At 43.4% G+C, this 15613-nt stretch overlaps 1 non-coding gene across 1 annotated transcript; it reads left to right on the top strand.

The window, feature by feature from the left end:
- The first annotated feature begins 3345 nt into the window (after nt 1-3345).
- On the top strand, nt 3346-3452 carry LOC120869635. The gene has a single exon (XR_005722602.1). It is a non-coding gene; the product is annotated as a U6 spliceosomal RNA (small nuclear RNA).
- The last annotated feature ends 12161 nt before the right edge of the window (nt 3453-15613 follow it).

Below are 15613 nucleotides of genomic sequence, written 5' to 3'. Positions count from 1 at the left end.
CGCCCCACACACACACACACAGCAGCCCCCACAGATGGCTTCCTGAGCTTGCACCCTGCCTGGCTGACCCCCAGCAGAGCAATTTGCACTCTCTGCTTTCTTGGCCTGAGAGAAAAAAATACCCCTGTCACATTGGATTAACATCACCCCTCTCGCTGAGAATCTTCTCCTGGGTGCAGCCCCCTCTCTTTGTCAATATTTTCAGAATGTTCAGGTTTCTAAACAAGACCTGACAGGTTAAGGTTTTTTTTTTTTTTTAAGAATAAAACGAATCACCTTGAACACAGTCTGGAGGCTCAAATTAGATTAACCCTGTCCTTTCCCAAGTGGCAGTTGGGCTTTTAGCCTTGCTGGGGGATGGAGAGGTGAGAAGAGGGAAGAGGAAAGAGGCTGATGCCTCGACCCACCTTCTTCCCAAACCTCATCCTCCCTGGGTGGTACCCAGGCCTCTCCAGAAACCCAGAGGCAGAGTGATGGAGGCCTTCCAGGTGCAACAGCCACATGCTGTTAGCTGGGAGCATGCTTGGTGAGCTAAAGGGGTGGCAGGGAGGCCAGCGTCGTGGGAGTGGAGTGAGCAGGAAGGGAACAAAAGTGGTGGACGGAAAGCACAGGTCCACACACAGGTCATGCATGTAACTTCGTGTTACATGTAACTTCACCTCAATTTTCTCACCCAAATAATGAGAGTGAGAGTTCCAGTCTCTCAGACTTGAGAATAAATGCACTATTGTATGGGACGGCATAGGGCACAGTGGGAGCCACACAAACCTTGGCTGTTTTAATGACTCGTTATTTTTAGGGGCTTCAAGTGCCATCTGTTTCCACAGGTCAGCTCTGGGGTGTGGGTGAGAGGGGGATGCTAGCATCTTGTGCACGCACTGTGCGCCGGCTCTGTGGGGAGAAGCCTTATGCGTGTACTTGCTCGTCATTGGTTTGTTTGCAGCCCCATCCGGCTCTACAGAGAAAGAACCTGAGTTGTCCTTCTCTTCCATGATTCTCTGTCTGCATGAAGAATGGCTCCATCCCCTCAATTGCCAGATGAGAAGAGTGAGGTTGTGAGAGGGCAACAAGGTTCACTGAACACCCGCGGTCACTGGGTGGACATTCCAGAGCTGGGATGGACCCCGGCGCTGTTGGGTGGCTTCACACTTGGTCTGCCCCTTCCCTGTGGATCCCAGCTCCATCTTCTGGTGCATCCCTCCAGCTGAACACAGTGGACCACCTCCACATGGCGTGCCTTCTCAGCTGCCATCCAGCAGGCCTGGCAAAGGTGCATCTTTCTAGACCAGCAGCTCAAGACCCACTGGGACTGCATTGCTGGAGTTTGGGCAGAGCATCTGTTGCGGTGCCCCGAGGAGGCAGAGGTCAGAAGAACTTTGACCTTCATCCCAGCCCTCCCTCCCAGGTTCACAGGGAGCAACAAACACCAGCTCAGCCACCTCCCATTAAAGCCATCTTTTATTAAAGCCTTTCAGAGCCACACAGCCCCCCTCCGCCTTTTACAGATGGGGAAACTGATGCATTTGCCCAGGACCAGGTCTGCCCAGCTCTAAAACCCATGCTTTTTGCAAAATACCTTTCCCCTGTCAAAGGGCCAGTTCTCATGTGGGGAGCTCAGAGAAGAGGCTGGTGTCAGAGTCCAGGTGGGAGAGGATGGAAGCCCAGGCTAGGGAGGAGGTGGGGGGGCATGTTTGCACCTCTGTGCCTTCGTCTTCTATTCTTTGTGTTGTTTGTCCTTCACATCTTACTCCCAGGGCCACATGTCCTGATGATGGCTGCTACTGATATGTCAGTATATGCATGGCCATCATTCGCTCAGTGCTCACTGTGTTTGTGGACCTGTGCTTTCCATCCCTCACTCTGTTCCCTTCCTGCTCACTCGGCTCTCACCATGCTGGCCTCCCCGCCACCCCTTTAGCTCACCAGGCATGCTCCCAGCTAAGAGTTTTTACACTGGCTCTTCCCTCTGCCTGACATGCTCTTCCCTGATGTGGAGACCTGGGCACAGTGTGGGTGCCTGAGAAGGGTGTGCTACGTCTGAATGGTGGGCTTATAGGAAACTCAATGAAGGAAGGGGTAAAGATTTGGCCCCTACACATTGGTTGCTGTAAAAACTTGGAGATTACTTAACTCTATTCTGTCTCAATTTCCTCCTTAGTTCTTAAGAGATGGACAGCGTCACTGGGGACTCTGATTCTTCACAGCTTGTGGGGAGAGAGAGGTCATGTCCTGAGAAACAAACCAGTTTAGCCTTGTCATTATATAATTAGGGATCCTGAGGTCAAGAGAGGATTCATGTTGTTTTGAGACCCATAAAGTATTAGAGATAAAACTGTTTGTTTGTTTTTTTTAAGAGATTACCTATTGGATAATTTATTTATTGAACATTTATTGAGTACCTACTATGGGGTGAATCATGAATAAGACACAGTTCCTGCCATCAAGGAATTCTCAGGTGAGTGGGAGAAATAGGCACTCACTATGTAAACATTACTTCCCATATATTGTGTTCAGGATTGTGGTGGAGGAAAGCTTGAGGCCTGAGGGAACCCAGATGGGAGAGAGACTCTCTCCGTGTGGTAGATCAGGGCAGGCTTCATGGAAGAGGTAACACAATCTGGGTTTTGCAGTATGAGTAGGAGGTTGTTGGGCAGATACCATGAAGAAGAGCATTTGCTGCAAAAGGAACCTATCTGTGCATATAGGGGCAAAGTCATAGGGGTGAGAAAGAGTGTGGAGAATTCATGGGAAGGGAATGTCAAATAGTGTGGCTGGAGTTTAGGGGTGTTTGGAGGGAATGTTAAGGCTGGAAAGCATGGTGGGCCCCAGACCACAGTCAGCCTTCAATTCCAGGCTCAGCTTAGCCCATAGGGAGTCATGGGAAAGCTTTTAAACAGTGGAGTGGTATGATTAGGGGAAGATAATGATAAAAGATCTAATCATTAACCATGGAATTTTAGAGCTTAAACTGAGTGACTGTCATGATCTCTGGACCTTATTTTAAAGATTAACAAATTGAGGTCAAAATATGTTGCCCACAGCTGGCCAGGAGGAGAAGCATTTTCTCCCACTCTGCCTCTGTAGGTGAGCTGATCCTGAGACTGGGACATTGGGATGTGCTTGCGTGTCCTGTGAGGTAAGCTGTTCCCAATAGGATGAGGTCCCATCCTTCTGTGACATTTCTCTTCTTTGGTCCTGCCCTTCATAGTCTCCAAAGACAATGGTGCATATGGGAGCCCCTCTTCTTACAAGTTCCTTCTCTGTTGTGTGACCCTAACCATGTCCCTTCCCCTTGGGAGCTTCAGGTTTTCTATCTGGTTAATGGGTGTGATAAATGAAGAGATGGTGCTCGCTTCAGCAGCACATATATTAAAATTAAAATGATATAGAGGAGATTATCATGGCTCCTGCGCAAGGATGAAGCACAAATTTGTGGAGCGTTCCATATTTTCAGATGTAGAAAACAAACTTATGGTTATCAATGGGGAAAGGTGGGGGCGGGGTGATAAACTGGGAGAGTGGGGTTGGCATACATACACGATTATATATAATAGCTAACTAATAGGAACCTACTGTATGGCACCGGGAACCTACTCAGTACTCTCTAATGACCTATATGGGAAAAGAATCTTCAAAAGAGAGGATTTATGTATTTCTATAACTGATTCACTTTGCTATACAGCAGAAAATAACATAACATTGTAAATCAACTATACTCCAACAAAAATTAATCTAAAAAAATAAATGAAGCGATGGCTGGTGCTGACTATCAAACATTCTGGGACCTCCTCCAACCCTCACTTCCTAAAGAGGAAGGAGGCCAGTCATGACCAGGTTTCCTGACCATGGCAAAAAGTATGAGGCAGAAAGTTGCTGTTAGTTGGAAAAACTAGGGAAAGTTCAGAAAAACAACTTTTTAAAATAATTTACACGATTGGTCCAAATGTGACTCTGGGATACACAGAGCCAACTGGATTCTCAATTTTCTTATTCAGGTCCCTATACTTCTTTTTTTTTTTTAATGAAAAAAAAATTTATTTATTTATTTTTTGCTTCACTGGAGCCCTTTGTTGCTGTGCAAGGGCTTTCTCCAGTTGTGGTGAGCAGGATCTACTCTCTAGTTGAGGTGTGAGAGCTTCTCATTGCAGTGTTTTCTCTTGTTGCAGAGCACAGGCTCTCAAACACAGGCTTAGTAGTTGTAGGGCATGGGCTTAGTTGCTTCACGGCATATGGGATCTTCCTGGACCAGCGATCAAATCGGTGTCCCCTGCATTGCAATTGTTAAGAAGGATTCCTAACCACCGACCACCAGGGAAGCCCTAATGTTGTCTTTATTGTGATGTAAGTTACATAACACAAAACATACTATTTTAACCACATTTAACTGTACAGTTCAGAGGCACTAGTACATTCACTTTGTTGTGCTCCTCTTAATGTGAACTAAGATCTCAACAGCTGTGTAAGTGAAGGTGGTAAAAACCATCCACTGATGGACTTCTCATAATATAGAGGGACAGCCCTGGAGAAGTACAGATACCCGTCTTCTAGTTTCCCGAGACCTTACCTGGCTGAGTCCGGCTGGTAGCAGGGATGTCAGGCCTGCTTGCTGACTTGGCAAGCCAAAGCATTAATGGCCCCAGGACCTGTTGGGTGCATGGGAGAGGCAGGACTGTGTCACTGATCGAGTCCCTTAAGAGCCTTGAACATGACCTCACTCTGACACAGCCTCTGCAAACCTCAAGACTGGCTCTTGGGGAGATGGGTACATGGCTTTGGAACTCTGCCAGTTTTAGCTGGAAGAAGCATACTCTGTTAGAGTCAGGATTATCCTAAAAGCTCAATTCTACCCTCCAGCTGCTTGAGAAAGATCCAGAAACCATTCAGGCAGAAAATAGAGGTGCAGTCACTTGGTTACCACACATAGATTTGGGTCCACCTCTGTGTCAGACCCTGTGGGAGACAGAGAAATGAGGCAGGCATATTTCTTTTCTGTGGCTTTAGCAGAACATCTGTGATTTTTTCCCCTCTTAATTGATATTAATGCATGTTCACACTCCAACATTTGTAAAATGCAGAAAAGCCAGAAGAGGAAAGTAAAAGTCATTTCAAATATTATCTCTGGAGAGAATTATTAACATTTTGCTGTATTTCTTTCAGGCTGGTTATACCATATTTAAGTATATGTGTATTTATGTGTGTGCTCAGTCACTCAGTCGTGTCTGACTCTTTGTGACTGCGTGAACTGTAGCCCACCAGGCTCTTCTGTCCATGGGATTTCTCAGGCAAGAATACTGGAATGGGTTGCCTTTCCCTCCCCACAGGGGATCTTCTTGAACCAGGGATAGAAACTGAGTCTCCTGTATCTTAGGCAGATTCCTTACCTACATGTATATAAATGTATATAAGTGTGCATTTAACTTCTTATTTTGGATTTAACTAACTTCTAAAACTGAAATTACTTTTCATCGTCCAACAAATGTTATTGAGTACCTACTGTGTGCCAACATGTGCCAGCCAGTGGGATACACAGGAGGACAAAACATGTGGTTCCTAAAGTCATGACAGTTGCTGATAAGTACTGCTCTGACACCTGCCTTTTTTCATTGTATGTCCAGTACAACAGGTATTTCTACAACAGAATTTCATAAAATAGATGAAGCCCACTTTATCAAACCCCTAGTGTTGCACATTTAGTTTTTTTCTCCATGTTTTCACTATTGCAAACAGTGGTCATCACTGCAGACATTTATTATAATTCATTTAGACATTCATTTCAATTTCTTTTGATGTACCTTCCTAGACTCCCTTGCAGCTGAAGTTTGGAGACCTATTTGCTTATATCCATTGGATGCACATGTGTGAGGCTCCAAAATCACTGCAGATGGTGACTGCAGCCATGAAATTAAAAGATGCTTGCTCCTTGAAAGAAAAGTTATGACCAATCTAGACAGCATATTAAAAAGCAGAGACATTCATTACTTTGCCAACAAAGATCTGTCTAGTTAAAGCTATGGTTTTTTCAGTAGTCATGTATGGATGTGAGAGCTGGACTATAAAGAAAGCTGAGCGCTGAAGAATTGATGCTTTTGAACTGTGGTGTTTGAGAAGACTCTTGAGAGTCCCTTGGACTGCAAGGAGATCTAACCAGTCCATCCTAAAGGAAATCAGTCCTGAATATTCATTGGAAGGACTGATGTTGAAGCTGAAACTCCAATACTTTGGTCACCTGATGCAAAGAGCTGACTCATTGGAAAAGACCCCGATGCTGGGAAAGATTGAAGGCAGGAGGAGAAGGGGACGACAGAGGATGAGATGGCTGGATGGCATCACCAACTCAACGGACATGAGTCTGAGTAAACTCCAGGAGTTGGCAATGGACAGGGCAGCCTGGTGTGCTGCAGTCCATGGGGTTGCAAAGAGTAAGACACAACTGAGCGACTGAACTGAACTGTGTGAGATTTTAAAGGCAAAACAATGTTTAGGTTATCTTCCTGCTTTGGCTGTTTACTGCTGGTTGTGAAGGTGTTAAGATTTTTCTACAGCCGTGGTCTTAGTGTTATCACCAGCTCATGGTGTCAAGAGGTGGTGAGGGGGCATCAGCACATCTGATCCCTAAATTAAAACTGAAGTGACAATATTTTTCAATTAAAAAAGTTTTGGCCATGCCACATGGCTTGTGGGATCTTAGTTCCCTGACCAGAGATTGAACCTGTGCCCCATGCAGTGGAAGTACAGAGTCTTAACCACTAGACGGCCAGGAAATTCCCCACAGTGACAAATTTCTGAAGACAACAATTATGAAGCTTCCAGGAAGTGGTAGAGGCAGCAGCTCCCACAGGTCAGCAGTACAGTGGTGATATATGAGCATCACTCCTGGAAGCACATCCCACTCACTAGGTCTTTCAACAATTTTGAAAGAACCCAACTTCCCTTATTAAGTCTTCACTAGGAGTAGTAAATGTTGTTTCTGTTTCTTGCAACTGAACTCTGAATCATGCAAACTACTCTTTTGAGTCTGTTGGCAGTGATTGCCTTAGCATAAATTTCTAATCATGGAATCAAGGACCCATTTTGGGTTTAAATAGTTTTATTGAGATATAATTAATATACAATAAAACTCATCCATTTAAAATGCACAGTTTCATGGCTTTTAATATATTCAGAGTAGTGCATCCATCATCACAATCTAATAGTAGAACATTTTTCCCCCCAAAAGAAGCTCCATACACATTAGTAGTTATTCTTTACCCTCCTTCTCATCCTGCTGCTGCTGCTGCTGCTAAGTCACTTCAGTCATGTCCGACTCTGTGCAACCCCAGAGATGGCAGCCTACCAGGCTCTTCTGTCCCTGGGATTCTCCAGGCAAGAACACCGGAGTAGGTTGCCATTTCATTCTCCAATGAGAGTGAAAAGTGAAAGTGAAGTTGCTCAGTCATGTCCGACTTCGAGATCCCATGGACTGCAGCCCACCAGGCTCCTCCATCCATGCGATTTTCCAAGCAAGAGTACTGGAGTGGGGTGCCATTGCCTTCTCTGCCTTCTCATCCTAGGCAACCACTAATCTACTTTTTGTCTCTATGGATTTGCCCGTTTTGGACATTTCCTACAAATAGGATCATATAATATGTGACCTTTTTCACTGGGCTCTTTGACTTAGCATTATAATTTCAAAGTTTGTCCATGTTGTAGCATATATAGCGTCAAAATTCTGTTGCTTTTTATTGCCAGGTCATATTCCATTAGTAGAGATACCATTTATCAGTTGATGGACCATGGGGTTGTTTCTAGTTTTAAGTTATTGTAAAGAATGCAGCTGTGAACATTTGTGTGCATGTTTTTGTGTAGATGTATGTTCTAATTCCCTGGAAGAGGAAATGGAAACCCACTCCAGTATTCTTGCCTGGAGAACCCCATGGACACAGAAGCCTGATGGGCTACAGTCCAAAGGGTCACAAGAATCAGACACGGCTGAGTGACTGAACACATGTTTTAATTTTTCTTGGGTATAGACTTAGAAGTGGAATTGCTGAATTACACAGTAACTCTTGTTTAGTTTTTTGAGAGACTGCCAAAGTGGTAGCACTATTTTACATTCCCATTAGCAACCTCTGAATTTCTGTTTTCTCCACATTCTCCCCAGCACTTAATATTGTCTCTTTGTTTATTATAAACACTCTAGTGGCTATCATGGTTTCAATTTACATTTCCCTAGTGACTAATGATGCCAAACATCTTTTGATGTGCTTACTGCTCACCTGTATATCTTCTTTGGAGAAATGTCTATTCAGATCCTCCTGTGTTGACAGGTGGGTTCTTTACCACTAGCACCACCTGGGAAACCCATTCAGATCCTTAGCCCATTAAAATTTTTTTTCATTATTTATATAGTTGTTAAGGTTATTTATATACTCTAGATACAAATCCCTTATACTACATGTGATTTGCAAATATATTCTCCCATTATTGGGTTGTCTTTTTGATGAAATTGCTGCACAAAAGTTTGGTTTTGTCCATTTATTTTTATGTTTTTGGCTGTACTGTGTCTTGCTTTGCACGGGCTTTCTCTAGCTGTGGCGAGCTGGGCTCCTCTTCATTGTGGTACACAGGCTTTTCATTGCAGTGGCTTCTCTTGTTGCAGAGCACAGGCTCTAGGGCATGCCGGCTTTAGTAGCTGTGGTGCACAGGCTTAGTCGCTCCGCGGCATATGGAATATTCCCAGGCAGGGATCATATCCTTGTTCCCTGTGTTAGCAGGCAGATTCTTATCTACTGCACCACCAGGGAAGTCCCTGAAGCACAAAATTTTTAATTGTGATGAAGCCTTATTTATCTTTTTTTTTTTTTTTTGCCATTTGTGATTTTGGTGTTATATCTAAAAAGGCAAAGGCTTTGCCTAAATCAAGGTCATGAAGGTTTATGCCAGTATTTTCTCCTAACAGCTTTGTAGTTTTAACTCTTACGTTTAGATATATGATCCACATTGAGTTAATTTTTGTGTGTGGCCTACATGTGGATATCCAGTTGTCCAGCATCATTTTTTGAAGGATTTCTTTCCCCCGCTGAATAGTCTTGGCATCCTTGTTGAAAATCAATTGACCATAAACTTAAGAGCTTATTTCTGGACGTTCAGTTCTCTTCTCTTGATCTATCTCTCTGTTCTTAATGCCAGAAAACATTGTCTTGATTACTGCAGATTTGTAGTTAGTTTTGAAATTGGCAAGTGTGAATCCTCCAACTTAGTTCTTCTTTCTCAAGACTGTTTTCAGTATTTGGTGTCCCTTGATTTCATATGAAATTCAGGATCATCTTATCATCTTCTGCTAAATAAAAAAAGTCCAGCTGGAATTTTGATAGAGATTGTACTGAATCTATGGATCAATTTGGAGGGTATTGCCGTTTTAACAATATTAAGTGTTCTGGTCCATAAACATGGGATATCTCTCCATTTATTTAGATCTTCTTTCACTTCTTTCAACAATGTTTTGTAGTTTTCAGTATTCAAGTCTTATACATCTTCTGTTAAATGTACTCCTAAATACTTAATTCTTTTGATACTCTTGTAATGTTTTCCTAATTTCATTTCATATTGCTCATTGCTAGGGTATAAAAATATAATAGATCTTTTTGTAATGATCTTGTATACTACAACCTTGCTAGCCTCACTAGTTCTAATAATTTTCTAGTTAGTTCCTTTAGGATTTTCTCTATATAAAATTAGGTCTTCTACAAATAGATATAGTTTACTTCTTTCCAGTCTGATGTCTTTTATTTTATTTTCTTAACTGATTGCTCTGGTTGGCATCTCCAGTACAATGTTGAGTAGAAATAGGAAGGACAAATATGATTTTCTTGTTCCTGATCTTAGAGGGAAAATATCTAGTCTTCTGCCAGTAAGTAGGATGTTAGTTGTGAGTTTTTCATAGATGACCTTTATCAGGATAAGGACTCACCCATTTTTTAAGACTTTCATTTTGTTATATGAATCATGTCCTTTTACGTGCCAATCATTTTCCTTCAGCTACTCTCTTGGCTACAACATTCCAATGACAACCTGGGTCACTATGAAAGTATAGCCTCTAGGAATGACCAAAACTCTCCAAGTGATGACTGATTAGCAGAGAGAGAAAGAGAAAGAGAGAGACTGAATGAATCCCTTGATCTAGATACAATACTCCTATGCATGCAGTTTAATGTAGAACGGGTTCTCTGGTGACTGTAACTTACTGTGGATTTCCTTATGAACTTCAGCTAAATTAGTGCCTTTCAACCCTGTCAGTCCAGAGACATTCCACCCTTAATAGCTTTCTATTGATGTAAAACATTTTTATGTGTCAACCTGGCTGACCCACAGTATCTAAGTATTTAACCAAGCATTCTAGATGTTTCTGTGAGGATATTTTTTTAGATGAGATTAACAGTTAAATCAATAGACCTTGGACAAAGCAGATTATTCTCCATAACGTGGGTGAGTCTTGTTTAATCAGTTGAAGCCTTTAATAGAAAACAACTGCCCTTCCCCAAGAAAGAGAGAATTACAATTCTACCAGCAGATGGCCTTTGGACATGAATTGCAACATTGGTTCTTCTCTAGGTCTGCAGTCTGCCAGCCTCCCCTGCAGACAAAGGACTTGCCAGCCTCCACAATTGTATGAATCAATTCCTTAAAATACGACCCCAAATTATATGCATACAAACATACATACATACATATACATACATGTATTTATGTATCCTACTGGTACTCTCTCTCGAGAAAACTCTGAATACAAGCATATACACAGAAAGTGGACATATAAACTGAACACGACAGATGAAAAAACAGGACGCAATCATTCTCCTCCCTGTGCTTCCGTCCAATCACTGACTCCCCAGAGGTAACCATTATCCTGACTTTTAATAGCATAGATTAATCCATACTAATATATATGGTATACTGACTTCTAATAGCATCAGATAGGGCTGGCTTGAGGACTTTATAGAAACAGCCTTTGCTCAGGACAATCCCTTTTGTGTCTGGCTTCTCTCATCCAGTGTTTAGTTAAGATTCATCTGCATTGTTGCCTGTTCTTGTAAAAAGCTTGTTGTTTTTGCTCCGGAGGATTCCTTGTGTGGCTCACCTCAGTTTATGTATCCATCGAGCTCTGATGGATATTCCATTGTTTCTAGTTTGGGATTATTAGGAATGAGTCATTACCAACATTCTTACACGTGTTTATCAGTGAAAACTTGTAACAATTCTAGTCGGTTATAAACCCAAAACTGTAATTGCCAAAACCCCTTTTTCATAGCAAATATCTTATGCTTCCTTGCATTTTGTTTTCCAAAATGAAATTCATGAAGGATAATCTACAGAAACATGTCTATGTCAATAGAATGCCTAGTCTGTAATATAAAGGAGGTATAAAAGGGAAGTCATTTACAATAAAATTATGTGTAACTCCATATGTTCTTGGGAACAACCACCCAAAAAGACAAAATAACCCATATCTACTCATAATGAATAAGTTTGGATTCCAAGGACATTACAGATCAGACTCCATGATACACAAGCAGTGCAGGAAAATGACAGGGCGGGAGGTGCAGGTGAAAATTAAATTCAGAACAGCTGTTAGAGCAAGACACAACAGACCCAACTCATTTGTGTAAGATAACAGACATAACTTTGACTGGAGTAAGGAGAACACGCCAAGACAGGTAGAGGAAAGGAAGGTAAGCATTTGAGTATGAAAGTGTTAGTCACTGAGTCATGTTCAACTCTGTGACATCGTGGACTGTAGCCCACCAGGATCCTCTGTCCATGGAATTCTCTAGGCAAGAATACTGGAGTGTGTTGCCATTCCCTTCTCCAGGGGATCTTTCCAACCCAGGGACTGAACCTGAGTCTCCTACATCACAGGCAGATTCTTTACCGTCTGAGCCACAAGGGAAGCCGAGTGTAGTGACATAATTTCCGTTTTATGGCCACCTGATGTGAAGAACTGACTCATTTGAAAAGACCCTGATGCTGGGAAAGATTGAGAGTGGGAGGAGAAGGGGACGACAGAGGATGAGATGGTTGGATGGCATCACTGACTCAATGGACATGAGTCTGAGTAAACTCTGGGAGTTGGTGATGGACGGGGAGGCCTGGCGTGCTGCAGTCCATGGGGTCACAAAGAGTCGGACACGACTGAGCGACTGACCTGACTGACTGAGGGCACAGGACAGGGGAATGGTGTGGCTACACAGAAAACACATCTTCTTTAGCATCTCATTCCTCAACAGACAGGTGCATTCTGCCTTCAGGACTTTAAAAGAAAAGAGTCTTTTGCTGCAGCATTCCTCATTAGGGATTAGCAGGTGGATCACAAAAGGAAGTTTTCCAATCAGTGCTGTCAAGAAACCTCGTGGTGCTTCCATGAAGACAGTTTCTGGGTAAGACTGAAAAATGAGAGGTAACTTCCGAGTAAATCATCTCAATGTTAAATTTTCACAACATAAGTTCAAAGCAACCATCCTTAAAGGAACTCAGATTTCGTGCATCTCTAATTTATTAATATTTGGCTCTAAACCTGTAAAAAAAAGGATTATGTATACATAATGGATTATGAGTTACATATCTCTTCTATTAAATATTTACAGTTGGTTTCACTTTTTTCTGCAGTAATATCATCCATGCCTTGGAAACTTTTCCTCTCAATATGTAATCAGTGATGGTCTAATACATTGACCAGAGAGACTGCAGAAAGAGAAAATTATTCAATAATTGAATTAATGTCCTTATTCCATTTATGCTTTCCTGTCAATAACAACCTTCTCCTAAGTTATTGAGTTTTTCATGTGACAGCTCATGAAAAGCTTTCAATATTGTAATGCACTAAAGCTTGACCTATTTATATTTGTCTTGAGTTTTCATTGGATGGGCATTTGAAATTTGTGAAGGATGCAGGGCAATTTCCAACAGGGTGAGCCTGTTTCATGCATAGTGAGACACCCAGAACCCCTGGTCCTTGTCCCTAAATGTCACTGGGGCACCCAGTTGTGTGCGACAGCCCAAAATGACCCTGTGAGTATGTAAAATGCCCCCCTAGAGAACTATTGACTTAAATCGACCTCATCTCAATTTTGTCTTCATCCCAAATGCATTTGTTGGCATTTGGGTTCAAGTATAGGAGTTGATATTCACTCTTATTTTATTTCATCTTTGTATAGTCAGCCCATTGTTCCTGTTGATCAAAGTCTTTGGACACCCTGGTTCTGATACCCAGCATCCTGTTCCCCCCACCCCTTCCCAGACACCCTGGAAAGGGCCATCTTTCCACCTTAAAATGATGGATAGATAGTTGAACAGGATGGAGCTTGGACAGAACCCTGTGACAGTCCATTTTAGACTTTTGCTCAGGCCAGCGGGGAACTGACATCTGATATTTTCTGGCTGCTGGTTATTTGTTGGTCTCATAGGATGCAGCCCACATTGCATCAGCTTGTTCTTAAGTAGAATGCTTAAATGCTGGAACTTCATAAGAGCAGAAAGAGCACAGTGAGAACAGAAAACTGACTTGCCCAAGGTCACTCGGCAAATGATAGTCCAAGCTGGGGTACAGCCGGTTGCCCCAGAACTGACCCACTCCAGGCTCCAGGAGATTTACATTCCTCTGATGGCTACTCAGAAGCCCAGGGCGGACCGTGCACTGCTCCGAGCTGGCCTAAAAAGGGGTGGAATCCAGGGGCCTTTCCCAGCCAAGGGCAAAGTGTCCACAAGTCTATTTTGGCATCTGGCTTGTCTCTGGAGAATGGGCAGGGAGCCAGCACTCCATGGAGAGTGTGGGATGAGTGCTCACGAGATTAGAGACACCAGCAGCTGCCTTCTCAAGCATCCAGGACAGACTGGCAGATGGAGCCCTGCGACGGGTGGCCCAAGCAGCATCGCCATCCTTCAGCCCTCTGTTTCCCTTTCTGTAAAGTGAAAGCTATCTCTCCTTTACTCACCTCCCAGGGGTATTGTAAAGAGCCAACAAGGAGGACCTTCTAGAACATTCCAAAGACATTGTCTTTTACTCTGAATGAGGTGAGAGACAATGAAAGCATTTGAGCAGACAAGTGATTTGACTTAGGTTTTCACAGGGTGTTCTGGATTCTGTGTGTGGGAGGAGTGGCTGCATGAGAGGACTGTCTCAGTCATCCAGGTGAGCGATGACGTTGGTAGTTGGGCAGGTGGTGATATCTGTGGATATATCTCTTTTTATTTTTGGCTGTGCCATGCAGCTTGCAGGGTCGTAGTTCCCCCAACTAGGGACTGAACCTGTTTCCCTGAAATGGAAGCACAGAGTTCTAACTACTGAAGAGCCAGAGAAGTCCTTATTTGGATGCATCTTGAAGTAGTGCCAATAAGATTTGCTAACAGATTGAGAGACAAGCATCGAAGATGATTCCAAGTGGGACTTCCCTGGCAGTCCCATGGTTAAGACTCTGCATTTCCACTGCAGAGGACATGGGTTCAATCCCTGGTCGGGGATCTAGGATCTTGCATGCCACGTGGGGCAGCCAAAAAGAAAAAGAAAATTATTACAAGGATTTTGACCTAAGGAAGGAGGAAGTTGTTACTGTCTACAATGGGATGGCTGTGGGAGGAGCTGGACTGGTAGCCTAGAGCAGAAGTTTGGTTTGGGACCTGGGAAGTTTGAGTTGCCTCAAGTGGAAACATCAAGTTGATCGTCATTAAATAAATAACCCCTGCTGTCTCTTCCAGAGAAGCACTTGACTCCGACGGCATGCACTTGAATTTGTGATGATATCTTCATCGAAAATTGGCTTCCCTGGGACTTCCCTGGTGGTCCAGTGGTTAGGGTTATGTGCTTCCACTGTAGGGGACCCAGGTTCAATCCCTGGTCAGGAAACTAAGATCCCATGTGGGACACTGTGCTGTCAAAAAAAAAAAAATCAGTGTCTGTATCTGAAATTTCCATCCCTCCTCCCTGATTGTTTTCTTTCTTTACTTGGCTCTTAAATACACGGGCCTCATCTCCCACTTGTCTCTCTTTGTGCCTCAGGTCCAGCCCTGCTAGATGGTATCTGCTTTCTTTCTGAAATGTCCAGCATGAGTTCTAAATACTCGAGGGTGGCCTGTATCTAACATCATGGGTGTTCCTTGGTGGTTCAGATGGTAAAGAATCTGCCTGCAATGTGGGAAACCTGGATTTGATCCCTGGGTCAGGAAGATCTCCCGGAGGAGGAAATGGCAACCCACTCCAGTATTCTTGCCTCGGAAATCCCACAGACAGAGGAGCCTGGTGGGCTACAGTCCATGGGGTCGCAAAAAAGTTGGACACCACTGAGCGACTAACACTTAACACATCCCAACCGTACCTTCTCTGGTGTGTGAACATCCACTCAATTGTCGCCACGTGATATGGTAACAGTTGTGCTGCTGTTGTTGTTTAGTCCTTAAGTCATGTCTGACTCTTGCGACCCCATGGACTGTAGCCCGAGAGGTTCCTCTGTTCATGGAATTTCCCAGACAAGAATACTGGAGTGGGTTACCATTTCCTCCTCCAGGGAATCTTCCTGACCCAGGGATTGAAACTGCATCTCCTGTACTGGCAGGCGGATTTTTTTACTGCTACAGGAAAGCCCCA

Source organism: Oryx dammah, unplaced genomic scaffold (genome assembly GCF_014754425.2).
Source record: "Oryx dammah isolate SB20612 unplaced genomic scaffold, SCBI_Odam_1.1 HiC_scaffold_10, whole genome shotgun sequence".
NCBI classification, from domain to species: Eukaryota; Metazoa; Chordata; class Mammalia; order Artiodactyla; family Bovidae; genus Oryx; species Oryx dammah.
This window is presented reverse-complemented; position numbering and strand designations above follow the sequence as displayed.